Below are 24,596 nucleotides of genomic sequence, written 5' to 3'. Positions count from 1 at the left end.
GCCTTCAAAAATATTATTTAGAGAGGAGAACATAATATTGGGGATTCCTTTGGGTGTGAGTGTTGTAGGTCCAATGTGTTTCTATTTTTCACATCTGTACAGTGTGTTCTCTTAAAATCAATATGGCTCCATGATAAGACTCAGGTTTTCCTCTTTTACTCTTAGTAGGCTATGTGTAGTGCTCAGAGACAGCCTTGTCCAGTAGAAAATATGCACTTGTTAGTAAATGAATAAATGAATGAATGAATTTTCACATGTGAGTTGATGCTGTTTTGACCATTCCTCTGCATATAGAGATAAGTTGGGAGAGAGTTAAAACTGAGGACTGAAAAGCAGTGTTTGGGACCAGGAGGTGGGTTTGGTTGAACCCTGTGAAGATGTCAGTGGTGGGCTGATATGACTCTATTCCCCGATTAAGAGGAATGGGTGTGGCGTGGGGACCCCTCTACTCCAGGCAGGGGTGGAAACAGATCCCAGGGATTCAGGTTTTATTAGATCTATGCATCAAGTCTTTGAATGAGCAACGGTAGATCTATACTAGGTGAAAGTTGGTGAGGGAGGAACAGAGGGTGTGGGGAAGGGGCCTAGCTCCAGAGAATGCGGTCTTTAAGAATTTACTCTTAGTGGGTCTCTGCCCAACCTAATTTCAATCAAGCTTGAGCTGAGGATGTTCCTTCTAGTCTCTGTGACCTTTATGCCCCTCAAGCTCGCCAGCTCCTATTTGAGCAGAATACATCCAGCTTCATCTCCTTATAGTCTGTCTGTTCTCATGGCACTCCATCTATCTACCTGTCATTTGTCTATCTATCTATCTATCTATCTATCTATCTATCTATCTATCTATCTTACTCATTTAAGACATGTTTATTGAGATCCTACCATGGATTTACTCTAAGTATCATTTAAAAAGGGGGGAAAGAAATCAAGTTGAGTGTCTATGTGCCAGGCAGGGAATAAGTATTATCTTACTGGATTTTCTAAATCATTTTATAAACTAAGTCTTATGATTCGACTTGACCTCTAGGAAACTGCAGCTCAGAGAGGTTGAGTAGTTTGCCCAGAAACATATGGCCAAGAAGGGGCAGAACTAAGATTGACTTTGATTCTTTAATCCTAGGCTTTGTCACCAACACCAAGCTGAATTTTAAATGTAAGAGAGCTCCATATTGACTCGATAGTAAGTGGACGGACTAAATCTTTTCCTTCCATTACTTCTGTAATGGGGATCTTGTGGAAATGAGATAACAATGGGAAAGCCCAGTACACCATAAACCAGGAGACACTTTTGTGAAGACTCTTGGAAAGCATGCTGGAGCTGTCGGTTAGGATTCTGGGACATGAATCATTTCCCTTGGGAAACATTGGTGTCTGTGCCCATTCCTGCTCCAGGGCATGGTATAATAGACAATACAAAATAAAGAGTTAGTCTCTAAAAACCCTAAAACCTGTTCTTAACAGAACCTTTATTGTGAAAGGTACCTTGTCCAAGCTGAGCACCCTCCCTTCCGTTTTGAGAAACATGCAGGAATTTAATTACTGCCCAGATCTCTCTTATTTGTGCAAGCTTGAATAGATGCTTCATGGCCTGGCTTCTTCTCTGGGAGACTTTAACCTTGTTGACTATCTCCCTAGCACCTTTCCAATCAACACTGTGATTATTTTTTAAATAAACACATTTTTTAAAAGAAAGGTGTTTTATTCCGGCTTTCTGACTCAGCCTTCTGATAAGACCAGAATCTGGATAATCCAGGCTAACTAACCACGTTTTGCCTTAATTGCCTGGCCCATATAAAGATAATTTACTCAATTCTCCACTTCATTTTGCATGTGCAGAGGAAATCTGACTGCAGAAGCTCAAGCACTGTTAATTCAAGTTAACAAGCAACTAAGACTGCGGTGCATTTGGTATTTCAAGCTCAACCTTGATTTTACTTTACTGCCTTCATACAAATGTGCTCATGGCATGCCTCTCTTTGAAATGTGCTCCACAGATAGATACCACATGTAACCTTGTATATTTCTGTTCTAAAACATATCTAATATTGGTGGAGCTTAAGAAGTGGGCAGAAGGAATATTTTTTATTCGGTATGTCAAATGGTAAATAAGTGGAGCATATGTTTCTCTCCATGGTGTCTTGGGAACTGAAGCAACATGTAGAATCAACACTTTCAAATGTGATGTGAAACTTGAAGGAAAGAAAAATAAATGCAGTGTGCGGTTCTTAATTCATGCAGGAGTAAAATTATGAGCTAAGCATATACGGACACTTCATTATAATAATATGCCTTTAAAACCAGGATCTTGAAACCCTTTTTGACATCACCTAAGGCTGTGGGATTAATTTCCTGGGTCAAGTGGAATATAAGCAAAGCCAACGCTGACATTCTGTCCTGGAATCTGGCAGGCTCTGCCTACCTCCCAGCCTCTGGCCATGCTCCTTCCTCGGCTTCCCTCTGCCTGGACCACACTGCCAGGCTCAGCACTGCTCTGCATCCTTGGGTCTCAGCCTCAGTCACCTCCTCAGGGAAGCCCTCCATGACTCCACCATTTATGGCAGCCCCCCCCCCCTGAAATCTGTCACATACTGCCCTGTTCTTGTCCTCCATGGTCCCCTCTAGAGTCTAAGCTCTGTGAGGGCAAGGAATGTGACCACTGGCTCACCGCCATAGGCCCAGTGAACTTGTGCGGCCTGTCTCATAGCACATGCTCCCTGCACGTTTGTTGAATGAATACATGATTGAACGGAGAATCAACCAGAGTCCCTTGGGTGTAAGCAACCCAAACTAGGAAGGAAACCTCACCTCTTCACTGAGGCTTGCCTACACAGTGATCCTGCAGGCCAGGCCTGTTGATGGGTTTGTATAAAGAAAAACCTAGAGTAGCCAAGGGTCAGGTGCTTTGGATCTTTGTTGCTTTTGAAGGACATGGTGGTAAATGATTTCTAAACGATTGTGGGCATGGCAGAACAACAAGTTATCTGGAATTGGCAGGTTGTTTCTTTGGGGGAGACATTTTTCTCCCAAGAACTCTTTGTGAGTCATAGACTCTTGAAATAGTTCTGTGACTTTGAATATTTTAGTAAAAAAACCAAAAAACCAAAAAACTATTCAAAACAAGTCACACTTTTATAGGGGAAGTAGAACAGAGACTGGAAACCCTACCTCTCAAGTGTCTTCCTTACTGAGTGTGCAAAAGCTGTGACTAGTAACATGGAGCTCAGCTGGCATAAAAAGGAGGAGAAAGAGGAAATCTGCTTTTCTTGGCATCTCTTAATCCATCCAGCAGGCCCATCCCTTTATAATCCGCCATCTCATTTCCTTCTCACAAAAACTCTGGGAGATGGATATCATTATTTCCAATGTACAGATGGGCAAACTCAGTGAGTTGACTTGGCAAAGTTACAAAGCTAGTGATGGTGGAGAAAGGATTTAAATCCAGGTCTGTTTTGTCTTGGATGCTTCTGACGAATATGAAAGCCCCAAAGAAGTGAGACTGTTAGTTATTATCATAAAAAGCTGAACCACATGTTACAGGTTATGGATAGGTAGAGAAAGAGATGGAGATAGATAGAGACAAAGAGCTAGAGACAGAGACATAGAGATGGGGAGAAAGAAAGAGAGAGAGAGAGGGTCCTATCTTCCACCTTCTGTACGTAACTGTGCTTCTCTATTCAGCCACAGTGGACCCTGGAAGAGCCATGAAAGGAGTGTTACAATAACAAAGGTATAAAAGTAATCACTGGCTTGGAGCTCTCAGCTGTTGGGATGATGGGACACAGAGCTCCTACATCCTTCCTGTCCCCCACTAGGTTCTCTGGTTGAGGAATATTCTCCCATGGCCAACATGAGCTCTGCTGGAACAGTTCTGCTTCTCCTGGCTGGCCTTGCTACTATTTGGGGGCTGAGACCCCATTTTTCTTCCCATCACCATTCATGTTAACCCCTCACTCTGATCTCAGAGCTCCTCCTCTGAACCCCACGGTTATTGAGGTGGGGGAGGTCCCTCTTTCCATGAGTACGATGGTTCCCAAGCAAATGACCACTGCTTCTTGTCTTTTCTTGAAATATCCCAATTCTTCATTACGTTCCCAGGTTCATGGCCTCAGTTTCCTCAGTTTCTTATGTAGCAAATACAGGAAGTTTCATTCACCAGAACTCCTCATAGGAATTCCTCCTGCTCGTTTGGAAAAGAAATACACTGATGAGTTGCTGGGTGCATGTGTGGAGGTTTAAGGGAGTAAGACTCAAAAGATAAGATGAGCTCATGAGCGCCTATGGATGTCCTAAACCACTTTCTAAGGAAGATGGGTCCTGGAATCTCTCAGAACACCCAATTTAGAGGTGCAGAAGCAGATTGCTCTAAGAAAAGGGAAATCAGTGGGACTGGGTACCGAACAGGAGAAGATAAAATAATGTAGTAGGGGCACAGCCAGAGACAAATGAAGGACAGAAATTTTAGAGGGAAATGTTGGAGATATCTGGTGTGATGTGTTTGATGTTACCTCCCCTCCTTTATAGCCTGTTTATAAAAACACTCGGTAAAACCTGCAGTATGTGTCAGTGGATCATTTAGGGCAAAACCAAGCAAACTCAAAATGTTTTCAGGAAGGAGACAGATGATGCAAACATGTGTAGCTGCAAGTAGGCTGTGGCGAAATGAAGAGTCCACGGCAAAATGTACTCATGCACGTGAAATAATAGACATCGGCAGACAACATGCGTCCCATGCACCACTGCTTGTTACCTTAGCTTTACGGAAACTCAAAGAAGTACCGAGCATTGCTGCCAGGTGTCTGGGAGCTGATGACAAAGGCAGTGGGGCAGATCCTGGGCAAAGAGACACGGAAGAGGCAAGAGAAACCAGCATGTCATGTGAATAAGCTCCTGGGAAAGGAAGGTGAGACCTCAAGAGACAGACGCTGGCCGCTGAACTGCTTTGTTTGCGACACAGAGGGAAAAACTAGTTTTATTTTTGAAAGAGAGGGATGGAGAAAAATCACCCTTGAGCTACCCAAATCATCACTAAAATCTACCAAGCTCCCTCCGCGCCTGCTGTAGGTGGGTTTCCTGTGGATTGGGCAAGGGGCAGTGTCATGCAGCAACCACAGGGGGGGTCTGAACTCTGCTGCAATCCAAAGGGAGGGTTTTAGGTCTTCCCAACTTGTGGGATTGGCTGAGGGCCAAGCCAATTATAGCTACATCTCCAAGGTGAAGAGGGACACAGCCCACATCTGGGTTACATTTAGAATCCCAATGTTGTAGGAAGATGCAGGAATAAGTTATGCGGGTGCTGAGTGAGAGACCCTTGGAGGGCACCTGTGCGATGCACTTTACAGCATTCTCCCTCTTGGCAAGCGGCCAGTCAGCGTGGGGAAGCTTGGGCTGTCCACTGTGGGCCAACTCAGAGAGGGTTTCTTTCCCTGGGGTGCTTGCAAGACGTGTGTGTGTGTGTGTGTGTGTGTGTGTGTGTGGCTGGGGGTGTCTGCCTGGGTCCCCCAGTACTATCCCTACATGCACACCGGTGGGTGCAGTGCATGCAGAAACACCATGTCCAGGAAATGAGAGGGGTGCAGCAGGAAACCTAAAGGGGCTGAGGTGCCCTCAGGACATCAGATCAGCTCAGTCTAGGAATCAGTTGTCTTGGCCCTGGGGGGTGAATCAGAAGAGAGCACTTGAGGAAACTAGGGGTCAGAGGAGAGAGGGGGAGGGAGAGAGAATGATGAGTAGAGCGACACTGGGTTCTGGAACCCTGGCTCCTGCTCTATCCCCTTTGCACCCTTCCAAGGGCCGAATTCCCCTTCTCCTTGTACTCACATCCACGAGATAGCTCCGAAGTCAGGGCTTCCTGGCTGGGAGGGAGGTCTGCCTTTTCCAGCTGCTCCCACTCGTGGCGGGGGATAGGTCAGCTGGGGGGAGCATGGTTGGATGGAAGAAACCTTATTGTGTTTGGAGTCTAGTTCTCTAATGCAGCCCATATGGTATTTCTATTCCCATCATTTCTCCAAAGGGTGAGACTCCTTAACTGGCACCTACAAACTTCCGAAAGACATACAGACAGACAGATGTTAAACGTCCTAGTTTCAGCATTAAGCTATGTTCTCTACTGAATTCGGAAACATCTGGAAATTGGGTGGGCTGGTTATGTTGTCTGTAAGGAGTCTATTTGCATGCCAGACTGAGAAGCCTCCCGGAAAATAACTCGCCATAAGTGTAGACAGTATGTGGCAGATAGGCTTGGTCCAATAGTAAACCATCACTGGTGAATGGGTGGGTGGATGGGGAGGTGGATGAATGGATGAATGGACGGATGAATGGACAGACGGACAGACAGACGGGTGAGTGAGTGGGTGGGTGGCTGGCTGGCTGGGTGGATGGAGGGGGATATGGATGTGAAGGTTTGCATTTTCATTATGAACATTTATTATCTTGAGTTTGTGGATGAAAAAGGTACGAATCCTTGAGCTATTTTCAGAAAAAGAAATTGGTGGGATATTCATACACGAGGACAAAATATTAAGAAACTTGTGATCACGTATAACTTCATAGAACAAGAAAATCCTTCTCCCCACACAGATGTGGGCTGTACTGACTTCAGAGTGCTGAGGATGCCCCAGAACATGGTGGACTGAATGTATCACCTCCCAGTAGGCAGCCCTACGTTGGGCAACTGAAGCAGAGGTGACAGTCCTGCATGTATAGGAGGGGAGCAGTGGAAAATGTGACAGTCTTGCATTTACAGGAAGGGAGGAAGAATATGGTGGCTATCATGTTGGGCTTTATAGAGGACTTATGCTAATTGTTTACCTGGCATGCAACTATCCCCCTTGCCTGGCCAAGAGGAATATTGCATCCCCTTGGCCAAGGTGATTATTCCCTGGGAATGCAAACAGTAAGACGGACTGTGTAAAGTGCAGCTGCCTCTGGCCACCATCCTTGGTTGCCTAAAAAAAATTTGCATGAAGTGTGAATAAAGCCTAACTGAAAGATGGAAACAGGACTTGGCTGACATTGTTTGAGCCCCTGGATCCTACCTTGCCTGAAATCTACCTAGACACTTCTGGACTTTTCAGTCAACAAAACACCCGTTCCCCACTTTAAATTTAACTTAAACCAATTTGAGTTGGAATTTTGTCACTTGCAGCTGGGAGCTTATCAATACACATGAAATTGTACTTGGAATTCCCCAATAATTAATAGGGGGCTTATGTGAAGAGAGATGGAAGAGCTGTAATAGTAAGTGAGGGCAAGAAGAGTCATTATGGAAAAGCACACGTGACAGGGCAAAAAAATACAAAGGAGCATGCAAAGTTTGTTCTCAGGTTCATCCTTTGTCCTCTTAGTTGCAGATCCTTCATCCTCTTCTGTCACTTTCAGTATTTTTATGGGTTGAATTGTCTCCGCCCCAAAAAGATATGTTGAAGTTCTAACTAACTCCTGTACTCTCAGAAGGTGATCTGATTTGGAAACAGGGTTGTGGAGATGCACTTAGTTAAGATGAGGTCATACTGGAGTAGGGTGGGCTTCTAATCTGACTGGTGTCCTTAGGAAGAGGAGAGAGAGAGAAACAAAGGGAGGATGCCATATGCCTATAGAGTCAGAGGTTGCAGTGAAGCAGTAGCAAGCCAAGAAACACCAAGGACTGACAGACACCACCAGAAGCTAGGAAGATGCAAGGAAAGACTTTCTCCTAGAGGTTTCAGAGGGAGCATGGCCTTGCTGAGACCTGGACTTCTAGCCTCTAGAACTGTGAGACAGTGGATATCTGTTGCTTGAAGCCACCCAGTTTGTGGTCCTTTGTTATAAGCAGCCCTAGGAAACTCATACTAAGATCTTCAAGTCTCCTACTTCATCCAATTTGTTGCCAAAAGACATACAAACAAAAACTGTCTTATAAGCTTAATCATTTTGAAGACATATATATATATGTTTAACATATATATATGTTAAAATGTCCTAGGACATTTGCGTTTGAAAAGAGAACTGATGAAAGCTGTCAGTAAGTGACTCTATAATGGTGGAATTTTACACATGGACAAAGGCCTGTAAATCTGTAAGTGCCTGTTTATCATTGCAAGGAGGTTACACTATTGAGTGTCAGGGTGACTTTGGGGTTTTTAGAGCTGTCTCAGGAGCCATTGAAGAAAACAAGGCTAGGGGGCTGGGCCCTGAGACTCCTCCCAACTGCAACCAGAGTAGCTTTCTTTTGTATTTTGGGATTCCACACAAGATTTCCTTTGGAAAAGTAATTTTTGTGTTAATATAGATTGAAAGTGATTGTATTATGGCAGTATTTAACTCACACGAGGGCTAACCAAGTTTTTTATTTCCGCTACTATTTCTGCCAAATGTTCCCACTCACATATATGTTTACCACTAAAGCAGAAAACTGTTCATTTCTGTCAAGAATCTAAGGTGAGGACACAGGGACACACAGGAGACGCCAGCTTTATTTCTCCTCTTGTTTTTAGCTATTCTGATGGGCATAGGGGGAAAGACGAGCTGCTTTTTCTTTGTTCTTGTCTTTTTAAAACTGAGAATCAAGATCTTCATGATCCAAAATGTGCAAAAGACGTTTAAGTAAAAGTCAAAATATCTAGTTTATTCCAGTTGTTGATTTATTGGCTGTCTGTCTCCTTTTTATTTATTTTTTTGCCATTGGGTGAACAGAGGAGGCTATCAGGATGTATTATTTGCATTCATGTGATTGAGGCAGAAGCAGTACTTGAATACAAAAAAATATTGTGACTGATGCTGGAGCATATACAGGAAGTATAATAATAATTCTTACACATTTGTGTCCCTTTCTACTTTCACACGCATTATCTCATTGGAAACCCTTACAAATCCTGGGAGGTATGCGGCCTGGTTTTCCTATCACCATCCCACAGATGGGCTCAGACAATCCTCCTGGGCCTAAGGCCAGTTAGTGAGGGGAAGCTGGGACCACCACCCATGTATCCTGAGACCCCTGCTCTGTATGATGAGTCAGTGGTGAGTTTTTTTTTTTTCCAAGCATGGTGAGGTAGAGAGAGAAATCGTAAAATGAATGGCTAAAAAGGACCTTCAACCCCCCTTTATCTTCACTGCTTCTACCATAAAAGCTTAAGGCAGGGTCTGCTTTTGTGGAGTCTTTGAGATAAGCAACAAGTCCCAGGAAACAAATAGTGAATACCACCATCAATTCCCTTCAAAATTCTCCAGTTAAGCATTTGAATCTCAAAATGCTCTTCAGATCCTAACAGCTAATCATTCAATCACCTACGCTCTTCTTTCTGTCAGGATGCTCCGAGTCAACACAAGTGCACCCTGAGCTCCGAGGCGCTGCTGGCGGCCGGTGGGTGGGTGGGTGGAATCTCAGCTTACCCCACGAAGAACGGATTTGGGGATGCCACAGGGGTTTTCTTTCCTTTCTTTTTTTTCCCCCCTTTGTTTCCCCCCATGGGAACTCTGTTTTTTGGGTTACAGGTCCAGGTTGAGTACACTGAAAGGGAACAGATGGATGCAGGCTGGCCGGTTGAGAACAGAGGGAAAATAATTTTTTTCTGGTATGGGCCGCTGAAAATCAATCAGGGACAGAGACACTTTGTAGCTCAGGGAAAAGCACCACGTTGGAGTCCAGGCTCCAAGCCCGGGGTCTTTGTTTTTGTGTCCTTTATAAAGTAGCCCATGGGGACAGCAGGCTGTGTAGTGGGAGCTCCTACTTCCCAGATTTGGCCCCAAAGGGCAGATGAGTCCGGTGGAGAGAAAAACCCTGAACTTTCAAAAGCATCCTCCGGCGAGGGGGAGTTTCAGGGTTGGCCTGGGGAAATGTACAAGGAGTGGGCGAGCCAAGGAGGGGGGGTTGTGATCAGAGAGGCCTTAAAAGAAGAAAAAGGGAGCCCAAACTGGGAGCGGGGAGAAAAGGGAGCGGGAGAGGCGGGCTGGGAGGCGAGGGGAGCTGGGAGACGCTGCCGGGGCGCGCGGGGCGCGGGGCGCGGGGCGGCGGGGGCGTCCCGGCGGTGTGGCGAGCGCGGGCGGGGAGGGCGGCGGTGACCTCACGCCCGGGCCCCCTTCCCCTCGCCGGGTGGGTGGGGCCTCGGCGCGCCGAGCGGGCGCGGGGTCAAGGAGGGGGAAGAGGAGGAGCAGGCTTGAATGTGTCTGTGTGAGGATCGGGGAGGGGCGGAGGAGGCGGAGGGTGGGGAGGGAGCGCGCGCGTGGCTCGGGGCGCCCGGGCTCCCCCCCCGCCAGCCCCCGACCCCGGCCCGCGCCGCCTCTTCGCCACCGCCCGCGTCGCCGCTGGGACCCGCTGCGGGCCCGGGGACCCGGCGGGCGGGGAAGCGCGGGCACCCGGCGCGGCCTGCAGGGAGCGAGAAAGCAAAAGTAAGGCGAGCCGCACTCCTCCAAGTTTTCCCAACTTCGCCCCCTGCGGCGGCAGGCGTCCTGCTGCTCGGCGCGTCCCCACCGCGCCGCCGGAGAGGGGCCGAAAGAAAAGGGACGGGGCGGGGGCGGGGGAAGAGGGAGCACGAGCGAGAGCCGAGAGTCCGGCAACATCTGTTAAAACTTGGGGGAGGAGGAGCGCGGGGAGGAGGAGGAGGAAGAGGAGGAGAGGAGGGAAGGAGGGAGCGCGAGGGAGGGAAGCGCAGAGCCGAAGAACAACTTTTCCACCCGTGAGTAGCGCAGGCTGCGCGGGTCCGGGCGGGGGGCGCCTCCAAGCCCGCGCGGGTTTCCAGGCCGGGATGGGACCTTCTTCCAGAAAGTCGATTGGATGCCAGGAGGGGAGTGCGGTGGGGGCTTTCTTTCTTTCTCTTTCTCCTCCCTCCCGCGGGTGAACCAAATCAGAACTGTCACTCAGGGCCTGTGAGTCAGAAGGGATCGGATTACACGATCCCTGAAACCGATGCCGGAGCCGCACGAGCGGGCGGGAGCGGGCAGGGGCAGCGCCACCGCCACCGCCACCGCCGCCGGCGCGCTCGCACCCTCGCCCTCGCGCCCCCTCGCCACTCCGACCCGCCCTCCCCGCGCGCCCGGCGGCCGCCTGCGCCGCACCATGCCCGCCGCCGGCGTCCCCCGCGCCCTGCCCGGCCGCTCGCCGTAGCCCGAGCCGCCCGCGGCCGCGCGGAGCCCGGAGCTGCCCGCCCGCGCCCCGGACGCGGGTCTATGGGAAGTTCGGGGACTTGACAGCCGCCGCCGCCGCAGGTACGTCCCGCCCGAAGTTCTTTGTTTCACGGGGCTCCGCACCCGGGAGCCCGCTCCGGCGGCCGCGCCCGCGCGTCCGGGGCGACAGGGGGGGTCCCCGACGGGGGGGCTCGGGAGGAACTGAATATGGCTGTCTAAAGGCGCCCAGATTTCGGGAGCAGCGGGTAAGGCGTCGGAGCGAGTGTTCCCTTCGCCCCCTCCTGCTCCCCTTCCCAGCGTCTGACTCGGCGGCCATCCGGAGACGGACTGGAGAATTTCACCTCCCGAAGTTGGGGCGGGGGGGGGGGAGTGAAGAAGTTTGCAGCAGCCGCGGCGACGGCGCCCCAAGCCCCCACTCCCCACGCCGAGGGCTTAAAGGAACTCCGCTAGCCCCCGGGGCCCCGGCGCCCGCCTTCGCACTGTTGCATCCCCCCCGGGGGGCCGGGCGCGGAAGTCGGCGGGCGGCGAGGTGGGTGCGCGCGGGGAGCGCCGCGGCGGGGGCTTCCTCCAGCCTGCGCTTCTCATCCGAGGGAGGCGCGCCTCCGTCCTGAGAGAGGAAAAGTGAAAGCTGTACCATCTGTGGATGATTTGGGATTCTTTCATTTCTTTTCTTTTCCAGGGACAGCATTAAAAAAAAAAAAATAGAATAAAAGAAAGAAAAAAAGAAAACAAAAGAAAGAAAAGCACTAGAAACTGCAGGGAGTGAGCGGTGGAAGTTGGGCGGGGGGTAACCGTGGTCCCTGCAGCAGTCATTTAAGAGGCCGCATTTTCACCGAGCAGAGTTGGGTATGAATCACTCTGCAGGGGACAGTTACTTTTTGGAGTTGCAGAGGGCACAGGGCCGGGAGGAGGTGGAGAGGGAATAAATATTTACCCAAACTTGGAGAGTTTGTGAAGCGACTTCTAAGCAGATTGCCAGATGCCGAAGCTCCACCGCACACCCAGGCCTTTTATCCTCCCCTGAACTTTGTGCTCACGTCCCTGATTACACCTCCTTTGGGAGATGCCATCCCGAGAGCAGCTGGACCCACGCTTCCCTTGCTGACCCCGTGTAGACAAGAGTATGAAGGAGGCATCCTCCCCGCAACTCCTCCCGCCCGCCCCCAGGGTCTCATCTCCCGGGTGTGCAGTCCCGAACAGACTCTGGCCTTGGGTACAGCGCTCGTGGCCCTCTGCCAGTTTATATGTACATATATTTATGTAAAACATTTTCTCCCAGCTCTCTGCCAGCTGTTCCACATTTTCCAGCTGCCATTTCAGTTTGAAATGATGGACTGTCCGCATCTCCAAGTAGAAGAGCCCTTTAGTCGGAGGTATGGAGGGTCGGCCGCTGTGCAGAGACCTGCGCAGTGTGCCATTTGCCGGACTGGTTCTAGAAAACATCTTCTGCTCTCCTTTATCTTTCTTCCTTCTTCTCCCTAGTTCGTCTCTGCAGAGCCCTTTGCTGGAAATTCGCGTTAATTAGGCTTTTCCCTCCCAATGTGATTTTGGACAGAATTGAGATGTTTTTGAGATCCCTGAAATAAGTGTATGGTGGAAATCAATTAACTTTTAAAAAGCGTTCCAGCGTGAGCGCCTTGGGCATGGCCGGTGTGGCCCTCTGCCATGGTCCTTTCTGTCTGTTTAAGGCAGGAACTATTCATGGTCCCCATGTTACACTTTTTGTGTTGTTTGAAGTCTTATTATATTATAGACGGAAATCTTCAAGAATTGGCCTAAAGTATTAATTTTGAGTATTTATGTAATTGCTCTGTAATTTGAATAGGTGCCTTATTGATTGATTCCTGTAATTATTTCATTTAGGTTTTAAATTAAAAATTAATAATGGTCTGACAGTTTCTTAATTACATGTGTCAAGATTATTTTGAAGGAGGAAAATGCTGTTTCAAAGTAGTGAAATAACCTCAGAATCGCTTCGTCTTTCTGAAGCAGAACAGTATTTCAGTTGAGGGGCTTTATTAAAGCAGTGGTGATTGGCTTTACAATGTAAACTGTGTGAAGTATCTAAAGAATTTGTTTATGTTAGGAAATATTGGTCTTAACCTGGTACACAAACACTTTGGCCAGTTGGACTATAGTCAGACCTGAAACAAACATGAACTAACATTTAAATTAGTTGTAATAGCATACTTATAGGGAGAAGAGGTTTATTTTATACTAAAAGCTATTTAATTAGAAACTGCCTGCCTAAGGGGAGATCCTTTCAGGGTATATGATTCTTGAAGTCAGCCTAGGGAAGCTTTGGTTTCAGATGCCTGAGTAGGTCCAATGTGAGAGATGTCCAGTGAAATTTCACACACGCAGAAGCATTTTAAACGGTATAGATTGTATTGTTATGAAAAGCTAGTAGATTCAACTCAGATACCTACCACTTCCCGGTACCTTTAACATGTTTGTGTTCCTTGATCGAACCCTGACATAAACACATTTTTCCAGTATGTCGAAATTGCAAAGGACTACAGACAGAAATGAGAAAATTCAGTACTGATGAAAAATGACTCTGGTGAATTATTTCATTACTTATTTAATGAAAGAGTCATTAATTTATCAATTTGATGCCCAAGCCTAAAAGTTGAACTTTCCTTTTGTTTCTTGGCCAGTTTTCTTAATTACCTGCATGCTGTAAGGGTTTCAGACTTCCTCTGTGCTTTGCCATTTAGGGGTCCTTACAATCTATGTGAGGTATCCTGCTTACTGAGATTCCCCTTGCCCCCCTTTTTTAAGGATAGGGTTTGGGAGTTTACGAAAGGAAACAATTTAATGATCATTGTGCCGTGCACTCACTTATATGGAGACAGTAATGTATTAAGAAAAACCAGTCTTGAAGGAAAAGTGAATCAGTGAGTCATGAAATCCTCAAGAAAACCTTAGTAATGGAATGTTAATGCTTTTAGACTATAGTAGATTATCTTAAAAGTCAGCCTTTTCTTCTTTATGCAATTGTTGTAAATCCCCAGCTAAAGAATTCTTTGAAGGAGGTTTTAGTTTTGCTGGCATCCATATTCTATAGTCGGTCTGATTTGTTTTGGAAGATTCAAGAAATTTTCTGCCAACTTATATCATGAGAGTCAATTAAAATGCTGACATGACTGTAGAAGAAATTGTGCGTGCATGTGTGTGCGTGTGTGTGTGTGTGTGTCTCTATTTCATTTGTTAAGCACAAGATTCCACTCTAATAATGACTTCAGGTTGTCTTTTCATTAAAGGCTACTAGAAGATGCTGCCCTTCACTTCCTGTTGTCATTTTTCCAGATGAAAATTGATTTGTTCTAGTTTCAAAGCAAATAAAGGGAGACAGAATAAACAACAACAGGGCAGGGGGAGCACCACAAACTTTTCTCAAGCACTTTCAGTGTATTTTTCATCTCTACTTGTATTTGATGGGCCTGTGAAATAGAGCTGTAGACTGGCGAAGACTTTAAATGAAATTTCACACTTTGATGATTTTTTTTTTTAACTTTGATATATTGACAGCAAAAGGAGCTGCAAAGCTTTTTTATAACTTGAGCAGTAACGCCAAGCAGCAGTCAAACGTCTCTGTGCATTTGTGTTTAACTGCAGAAGAAAAACATGTCCGTGGGCAGTAGAGGTTCTTATCAACCCCCTAATCCCAGATCCCAGCAAACCTTGAGGGCATGCCTCAGATCTTGCTGAAATCACTGTAGACTCTCACAGTTTGCAGATTAAATATGCTATGTGTTCCTGGCTCCAATAACAGGTTTATGAGCTCACTAAGCTTCCTGTTTTAAGATCCTTTTCTTAAGTTTTTAGAAGCTGTTAAAGGCAAATGCTTTAACAGTAAGTGGTACTTGTTAATTTAGAGACACTCTAGATATTTCATGCTCTCTTTCGAAATTGCCAAAATTATGATTTTTCCATCTAAGCGCTGGTTTTACAGGGTTATAAGGGAGGGGAGCCGTTGGGAAGAAATCGGATGTTAACTGGGTTGGCAAGTGTATTCGATTGCAAACCTTATGTGGTGTCTCAATTGTTTCAAGGCACTTTTCCTTCGCCTCGCCCCTTAAACTTAGACTTTTTCCACTTGTAATTCTAAATGCACTATATTTTAGTGCCACACTTCTTAGCTACTCATGACCACTTTCGGGTTTTTTTTTTTTTTTTTTTCTTTAATGTGAAAGTGTTTTTTGTTCTGTGTGTGTATATTTCAACCCAACAAAACATCCCAGAAAATCTATGGCTCTCTAAGGAAACTGAATGAACGGGCCATTACCTAGTTAATAAGGTGGCATTGGAACATTCCAGTCCCCTCCTGAAAGGCAATATTGTGTTGAGCTCCACATATGCATCTGCAGTATCTGGAGTTGTGTCCTCACATTAGGGTGCTTTTGCATTTTGCATATGGAGTCATAATTAAAAAAGGAAAATACTCACATCATCGTCCAATGACATGTCACATAATTCCCAAGAGAACTCGAGCCAATTTTGTGCTTAAAGGTTATTCAATGAATGAAATTGTGAAAGCCCATTTGTCAAAGTACTGCATGGTTCCTGTTAGTTTTCAAGCCCCAAATTCATTGTCTGCCCGGCCGGCATCAGTCATCAGGGTATTAGCGCTGCCTTCAGGCCATGTGGCCCAGCACTTCTTCACACCATTATAGCCTTGAAAGTGTACTCTGTCGACTTGTAGAATTACTGCTCTGATTTCTGCTTGGCTGGGTTTGAGGTAAGTCCCCTCCCTACCTTCTAGCTGACTGTAATCCTTGCTTTCTTTTAAAGCTCCTTTCCAGAGATTTAGGGGAAAACTTTCTTAAGGGCCCTATTGGCATCACACTGTGGTTTCGTTGTGGCATGCAGTGTACATGTAAATTGTACCTGCAGTAAATTGGATTGATTGCTAGCCTCAAACAGCTAGTGGGCTTTTCTTTTCTTTACTTTTATTTTGGGGGGGGGTGATGGCATGTGTGTGTGTGTGTGTGTGTGTGTGTGTGTGTATGTGTATGTGACACAGGAGTATGTTTGAAACATCAGCATTTGTTGGTATATTTGGGTAATTTTTGTGCCACAAAATGAAATATAATGGGAGATAAGTGTCCTTTTATTTAAATCTCTGTCTCTTGGAGTACCTTCAGAAGGCAGTGTGACATCTTATTTGTTTATTTTCATGTGGAAATCTGCAGCTTTAGCTACTTGGACTTTTGGGGGAGATTGCATAAAACACCTAACAATATTCCAGAGTGCTGTACATTACAAACTATGGATTTTTACAAAAAGAGACTGAAAATTCACAGTTCAGATGAAAGCTAATTCTCAAATTGTTGTAAGGAAGGAATGAAGCAGTTAAACCAAATTCTCGATTTCAGCTTGTGGTATTTTAGAAAAGAATAATTCAGTCTCAAGGGAGTTACCTGTGTGTCGAGGAACCTCAGGCAGCAGCTCAAGAATGAAGCCTTAATGAACTAAGATGTATGGAAATCTGAATGGAGCGTGGACCAAGCCACGCCACTTCAGGACAACATCTGCTGTTTGAACTGTGAGATTCAAATGAAATTCCACACCAGGGCATTTCACTGGGAGGGTGCATCGTTCGGTATAGTTTGCTTTGGTGGTTTTGTACATGATTGGTGGGCAGGGGCCAAAAAGTAAGACAGCTGAAGAATTCTGCAAAGTTTATAGGCTGAGTGGGCCAGGGGGTAACTGTTACTGAATAAGCCCTGATTAAAAATCCTTAAATTATGAAAAATGTGCTTTTCAAATTGCAGTTAAGATTCAAGAATCCCCAGTTTAAAAATCGGGAGGTTGAAGTATGATGAACAGTACCAGACAAAAAAAATAAGTACCTTTGGGAGATCTCCAGCTGATTTTAACACCCAGCGGATATAGGTCTCATATTTGTGATGGTTTAAAAGTATATTCCTCTTCATAGAACATATATTCTACTCTCTTAAGCTTGATTGTAAAGGCTCACCTGATTCTAGGAACCAAAAGTTATAGAAGTTCTCTAAGAAGGATTTTAAAATTTAGGGAGTTTTTTCTTCTGAAAATATGTGAAAACTTAATTCCTGTACACCTTAGGGAAGTGAGACAAGGGTCACCTTTGATCAGTCATGCTGCTTTCGTGATATACGTAGGTTTAAGGGAAATGCAGTTTCCATGAGCTTAGCGGATCTATAGACCGATAACTGACTTATAGATCTCCTTTTCTGTCTGAGGATTGTCTGTCTCCAGCAAGCCCACAGAAAGTCGGGGTGCCAGCTCATTCCTTCATGGCACCTGCTATGCAGGGCACTTCCTGCAGAGCCTAACCAAAGTACACCAAACTGGTGTTTCATAATTTTTGCAAAACTCAGAAACAGTAACAAGTATTAAATAGAGACCTTTACCCTTCAAATGTTTCTCATGAAGTCCTCCTGGCAGCAGAGAAAGAGTAGCTGATGATCTTTCCTTTTAAATACACATGGCAGAAAAGTAAAACTGGCACACAAAATGTAATTTGTGATTTTAACGCTAGTAGCAATGATGACTTCACGTCAAATATGCTTTTCAGTAGTTGAAGTTAAATATATGGGTTTCTTAAAAGTTGAGATGTAGTTAATCTACTAAAACCAAACTCAGTCCATAGCCAGGTAATTATTTCCCCTTAGAGTAATTCCATTCTCTTTTCGAGGGGCATCTGTCATGAATACTGTTTATCTGAGATTAGGAGCTTCAGAAACTGGGAAAGAAAGATCTGAAAACAATAGGCAGCAGATTTGGGGAACCCTCTAGGCTACGAAAGACCATTTTTGGCAACTTGAACAGATAGGAGCTTTCTTACTTGCAGTTACGGCTTCAGGCTTTCCTAATTATGGGGGGGGGGGAAATCACATGTAAAGGTAAAATAATTGCACATTTAAAAATACTATAGTTAAAAATTCATGAAGATTTCATTAAGAACTTATGGAGCTGAGCTTGCAGGAAAGAAAGGCAGTGCAGGCAGGGGAGGGAGAGGAAGCCTTAGGAATCTTGGGAACTGGGAACTAACTGTTGGTGTGTCACAGAGGTTATGCATATCTAATTGATTTTAAGTTCAGAAAGGTATTTTGAGCACTAGGAAACATCAACATTACCAACCTATACGAGGTTTTCTGTAAAGCATGATTACATGGAATCCACTGAAATGTTTCAAATTCCCTAAATTTCGCTCATGGAAACTCATGCTATTTCTCACTTCCAGAATTGCTCAAAAGTTAAAATCAGCATTAGTTTGTGCTTCTTGATTTAAAAAAAAAACTTTTCCTAGAGCAGTCATGTTCTTTAGGAACTGAATTTTAATGCTGCAGGAAGGTATAACTATTTAATAGGAATTTTACCTAAATGGTTGCTCTCAGACTGGCGTCTTGAAGGAGCAGGTAATCTGCTAGTAAGTAATACAGTGTGAGAGAAATGTCACTTTTCAGTGTTATGGTGGCAGCTCCTTAGAAATCCTTACACAGGCTAGTTTTTCTGGATTTTTGAAATATTAGCATATTAGGAAGATCATTCAGCTTGTAAATATACGGGCAGGTGTAAGTAAAGGTACTTTCTCTGGAGGAAAGTCTTATTCCTCTTGAGCAAAGAGTTCCCTGGGTTGCAGAGAATCATTTCTCACTTAAGGCCTAATCGCCATGCTGTTCAAAGTGCTGCCCTTCCTCCTGGAATGCCTCTTTTTTCTGATCCCTCCTTGGCAATAGCTGTTTTAACCCATCAGAAACTGATCAGGTTGGCACGAATCAGGCTTTTAACTTAGTTGTTTTAAATCTTTAAATGCATTAAGAAAAAAAAAAGAGGAAAACCCAAATTCAGGCCACTGAAAAATAAACCAGCTGGATTAGGGAAATAAATGAAGTAGTCTGCTGTTCACAAAGGATGCATTATCAGTTTATAACTACTGTTTCATTTCACCTTCGATTAGAAAGTCGTTTTATACAGTTCAAACATCATTTCAAACGTTGGTTTTAGCACTGGCGCTTCCTTTTGAACATTGTAAGGGTTTAACCCATCATGGAATCCTGCTTGTATGCGCATTCCCAGGGTTCACTGCAGAGATCTGCAAGGGGAAAGGCTGATTTTTGCACATGTTCCCAGAATTGTGATTTCTCACGCTCTCCATTTACTGTCTAAAGCCTCGTGGTTAAGGTTGAACTTTGGAACCCCACTGAGGGCCCTCCTCCCCGAGAGCCCATGAGATGGGTCTGTGCCTTCACCATTCACAACACCTCATCTATGTAGGGCAGCTGATGAACGAACAACATTTGGAACAGGGTTAAGAGCCGGTGAAGCAAGTTAGAAGTTTGGTGAAGTGACGCACACAGCCAGGGGTTTCCTGAAGACGTCAAGGGTTCCGCAGTGTTGTATTGTAGTGCCGCACAGAGGGTGTTGCCTTGCAAAGTGCCCGGAAAGTTGCATCTCTCCGAATTCAGCCAGTGAAGCAGCTGTGTGACTGCATGCAGGGCGGCCACCGACCACTGTCTGCTGGAGATGCTGCCCAGTTGTGCCGAGAGTTTTCCAGTGCCCGGGGAGCCGGTGCCCGGGGTGATGCAGAGTGCACAGGGCTGCTCCTTGGGCGGCGGAGGCCCTGCGGGGTTCCGATCGTCCGGCCCCTGCTCTGCGCTTTCCGCGGGGACGCTGCCGGAGGGCGGATGCGAGCGGGGCCGGCCGATTCCGAGGAACCAGCGCTGCGCGGCCGGGCGCTCCGGGCTCGGGGCGCGCACCGGGAGCTGCGGCCGGGTCTGCCCGCGCCGGGGAGGGAGCAGACGGCGAGGCGGGCGCCCCGGGGCCGCCGCTGCACCGACTGCGACCGCGTGCGGGGAGCGGGGCCCGCACGGCGACGCCGGGATCCCGGGGGTGGGGCGGGGGGGAGGCGGCTGGGACGCGGGGACGCGGCCGAGGTGTGAAGACGCGGATCCTGGAACCGTGCGGGGAACAGAAGGGAAGCTGGCGTGGAAGCGCAGGATGCGAGCGCTCCCAGGCAGCACTGACCGCAGCTCACTGCTTACTAAACGGAAAAAGAAACACGCAAATGACAGCTTATCTTTGCAAAGATGAAAGTTCTTGTGTTTTTTGGTTTGGTTTTGTTTTTGTATTTTTTAATTGCAGCTCCAAGTGGCCACTCTAAGGAGAGGGCCACCTGAGGCTTTGCGGGGGTGGGGTGGGGGAGTGCTGTTTCCAATGCAGGTCTTGCCCCCTCCCCTCCATTTCTCCAAATTGGTGATAAATATTGCAGCTTTTCTTTGGCTGCCTTTCGAGTGGAGACATGCACTACAGCATCACCTGGTCAGTGGCTCCAGGATAGGATGTCTCGTTTGTTAGGAGGTTGACGCAAGTTCAGATTTATAATCTAGAAAGGAAAGACCCTCCTGTGGGCAGGTCACTAGTAGGAGAGGGATTAGTTTTAAAAGAGGGTCCGGAATTAATTGTGCCCTGGGTTTAGGCCTCGGGAAAATTACAGAAGGATCAGGGACCGCTGAATGGGGAAAAGCCATGACTGTTTGCTTTCAAGAAGGCGTTTTCATTCCTGCTTTTACCTATGAAACGTCAGGCTTTAGCAGGCCTATTAGAGCAGTTTTTCTTGGTTGCAGGGTTTTTTTTGTTTTTGTTTTTTTTCCCCATATACCCAAGCTGCTGGGACTCAAACATCAGCTACAAATAGTTTTTCTTTTTTCTCTTTTTTTTCATAAGCATATAAAGTCAAGGGGCATGCCAGCAAATCTTGCATGTAATGTTGCAGTGGTGGAAAGGATTGAGGGAGAACAGTTTGGCCCTGTAAGAAAAGGAGCAGGGTCTAAAAGTCTTATTTCATTCACATCTGAAAACCAGTGGCATGTTTTCCTCAGAGAAAGATCTTTGAAGTGAAGCAGAACTGAAAAGTTTTCCTTGAGAGTTACGTTCTAAATAAATTATACTTTATTATTTAAGAAACGCCAGGTTTTATAAGGAGTCCTATAGGCTACGGCCCTAGTTATGTATGTTTTAGGATTCCATCAGGAATTTTTACTGGTCACTTCTGTACTACCTCATGCTTTCCTGTATCAACTCAGGACTGAGTTTCCCAACTCGGCTGAATATTCTATGAAAAAATTGCCACCCCAGCTAGAAGCAGGCGCTCTTTTCTGCTCCCTAATTCTTGGTGCAGAGTTTTGCTGAGGTGTGAGAGTCTAGAATGTTAAAACTTTCTCCTTTAGGGCTTCCCTGGTGGCACAGTGGTTAAGAATCCGCCTGCCAATGCAGGGGACATGGGTTCGAGCTCTGGTCCGGGAAGATCCCACATGCCGCAGAGCAACTAAGTCCGTGTGCCACAACTACTAAGCCCACGTGCCACAACTACTGAGCCCACATGCCTAGAGCCCGTGCTCCGCGACAAGAGAAGCCACCGCAATGAGAAGCCTGCGCACAGCAATGAAGACCCAACACAGCCAAAAGTAAATAAATAAATAAATTTATTTAAAAAACCCCCAACTTTCTCCTTTGTAACTGACAGGGACAAAGTTGGGTTTTTATCAGTAAAATAAGCTGATATAATTTATAGGGATATACAGGAAGCAGATGTCTGCCTTGGCAAGTTGCCATTTTTATAGCCTTGTTCCAAGCATAAACCACACTTTTAAATAATTAGTTACTAACTAATGAGATCCAAAAATAAGTTGTCAAAATAGAAGAAGGGGGTAGACTTTTGAGTGACCAAGGGTCTATTTAAAAAAAAAATCCATTTTGAACAGGGGGTGGGGGGAGGAATTAGTGTTCTCCAAGACCATTAATTAGTGCGATTTCAATCAGCGCCTGGGGCTTTACCTCTTCTCACTGAGCCTCTCTCTGGTGATGAGTATTTGGAGGGTTTTTATTGCTTTGTTAAAATGAAGTCTTTTGCTTGGGGGAAAAACCAACAACTCCACAAAAACCAAGTTTGTCAAGGAGCTTTGGTGACTTGTCTCCTCACTACTATTAATTAGTTCCCTCTCCTAAGGAAGAGACAAGAGTCCCATCTCTTCATGGTTTTTTTTTTTCTTTCCCCCCTCTGGTCCATTAGCTTGTTTCTGTGTCCAGTATTCGTAAACTCCATCCAGATTCGACCGGTAAAACTGTATTTGTGTTTTGAGGGAAACAATTATAGTAAGTGCCCCTTTTTCTCCAAAATGGTTGAGAATGGAGTGTTTTGATTAATTAAATATTCCTATTAAAGTTTTTAGTTTTGATATAATTTGCCAGTTTACAAAGAAACACTGGCTCTAAAAGAAAAGAGATGTAGCTAAATCTATGGCAATTAAGATTTAAGACACTACTGAACTGTCTGGGTCATGGGATCATTGCTGGATCGCTTATTACTCAGTAAATATTCTTACAGGTATGAGGTGCTGGGTAGATAGCCCGGCCTTTGGAGTTTAGGGTCTGGAGGGGAAGACGGACATTCAACAAAGATTCCCGACCGATGCAGAGTTCATTATTGGGATGGCAGTTGGGATAGGCTCTTTTGGGCTGTTGGAATTCAGTACTTCATTCATTAGTTCATCCAATCTGCCAAGACTTAAATGAGGACCACCTACAGTATGGGTACAGAGCAGCAAACAAAAAATATGTAGAGCAGTTGTCTGCGAGCTTCATTGAGACTGATAGTCACCAGTGCTGGTTCAAATAAAGGTTCCAGGGGCCACCTCAAAGACATCAGGGGTTGGACCTGCAACTCTGAATGTTTGCAAGCACTGAAACAAGGCTCATTCAGGTGGCTTTTGTACCACGCTGAGGAACAGTGCCATGGAATGGGTTGAATTGTTCTTGCGGCATGCTTTAAAATGATATTTAAGTCAATTTGGGGGGATCATGCAAAAAATGTAAAGAATCATTCTGAGATTGGTAAAGCTAGAAGGGATGGTTGAGAATTTCTCCTTCAAGGGTTCTTTATCTGGTTTGGAGGGCCTGTGATCCCTTGGAAATCAAATGGACAATTTTTTGTGCGATTAAGGGGATTCTGGGGGGAGAGGGTCCGTAAGTTTTAACATATTCTTAAAGAGGACTGGACACCCCCCCCCCCACTGAAGTCCCACTGTGTGACACTGTCATGTGACAGATGAGGAAACTGAGGCACTAGACAACTCCAGGGGGTGCCGATCAGGCCCTCCCCTGTGGACTTGTGTACGGTGGCAGCCTTGAGAAAAGAAGGTCTATATTCCTTCACTGTTGTGATCTATGGGGGCTCTTTGAGGGATGTTTCTGAATTCGGAGTGGATCTTATAATTGATATGTACATTTAACTTAGGGCGTCTTTTTGTCTTTTTTATTCTAGAAAAGCTGTTCTTAAATAACTTGTGTGTTTTACAATGAATGCCACTGGATAATCAAGGAAAAGAAATGGAAGTTACTGGAAGAGCTGGTGCTCCAGGGCCATGAGGCCTCTGGGCCTTCAGCTTTTCCAGTTACTTATCCCAGATTGCAGTTCCCTTGCAAGTTTGAGTTAAGGATGACTAAAAATCTTCCATCTGGTACTTTAACTCTTTTAGTCTGTGAAGCACGTGCTCGTTTTATTTCTCTAATCCTTGTTTTGATGGAACACGGTGGCCTCCGCTAAATGTAGAAAATAGGCAGGTGACTTCACAGAAGAAATGCCCACAATCTAGACAGCTTGAGGGAAACATGGTAGAGAGGAGACTTGTCATCTTCTCTTGTATTCTTTGTAGGTGTAGATCATGACTGCCAAAAAAGAACATGAACCAAACGGAGTGAAAATTGATGAATGATGAGTTAGGGCGATTATCACATGAATGAAGCTGGTGAAAGACAGAGTAACTGCCCTTGCTTTTAGCTGAGTTTTAATATTTCTTAAGTGGTTCCAGCCTTTGCTGTGGGTGATCTTTTGCCTTTTCCTGTGGGATCCAGAGTGTGTTGTTCTGTCACCTTTGTTTGTTTTAAAAATGTAACTTAAATGAATGGAAATGTTCTACTGTTTTAAGAAAGCTTAAAGAGTATGGTTTTCCTGAAAGAATTAGGTTTAAGAGGCATGTTGCGATTCACATATCTTGGTGAGGGAAGCAAAATCATTGACCAGAATGCTCTGATTCAGAATTTTGAGTTGGGCTTGGATGGGAGAAATTGTCGATCACTCTTTAAAACATCTAATTAATAACTAAAAAACTTCCCTGGCTTGGAAAGTTGTCCTACTGCCCCTTCTTAGAAAATCGGCCACCTTCTTATAAATGTCGGAGACATTTGTAGATGTGGCTTGAAGGAGTAATGTGACACTTGGATTTCTCGCCATAAACACAGCTGAAAATGGAGATATTCAGACCATTTAATAACAAATGCCCAGTAGGATTTTAGGAAAAGTCCCACATTATGGGCAAGTCCCTTTCTCCTCCTTTTGCACGTGTAGACAGAATTCTCCTGGCTTGTTACTAGAACTTTGAGGCCTTTTTGCAAGAAAGCCTGCGGGTAAGGGTCTTCCAGATTTTGAATTGGCTGATGCTCTGGGCACCTCC

At 45.7% G+C, this 24,596-nt stretch overlaps 1 protein-coding gene across 2 annotated transcripts in view; it reads left to right on the top strand.

Annotated features, from left to right (window-relative positions):
- Window positions 1-10,295: 10,295 nt before the first annotated feature.
- GLI3 (GLI family zinc finger 3) overlaps window positions 10,296-24,596 on the top strand; it is a 284,176-nt gene continuing 269,875 nt past the window's right edge. For both annotated transcript variants that reach the window (XM_036864314.1, XM_036864315.1), the window contains exon 1: window positions 10,296-10,359. The gene's annotated coding sequence lies outside the window, so the exon portion shown is untranslated. The remainder of the gene's footprint in view (window positions 10,360-24,596) is intronic.

Source organism: Balaenoptera musculus, chromosome 9 (genome assembly GCF_009873245.2).
Source record: "Balaenoptera musculus isolate JJ_BM4_2016_0621 chromosome 9, mBalMus1.pri.v3, whole genome shotgun sequence".
NCBI lineage: Eukaryota > Metazoa > Chordata > Mammalia > Artiodactyla > Balaenopteridae > Balaenoptera > Balaenoptera musculus.
This window is presented reverse-complemented; position numbering and strand designations above follow the sequence as displayed.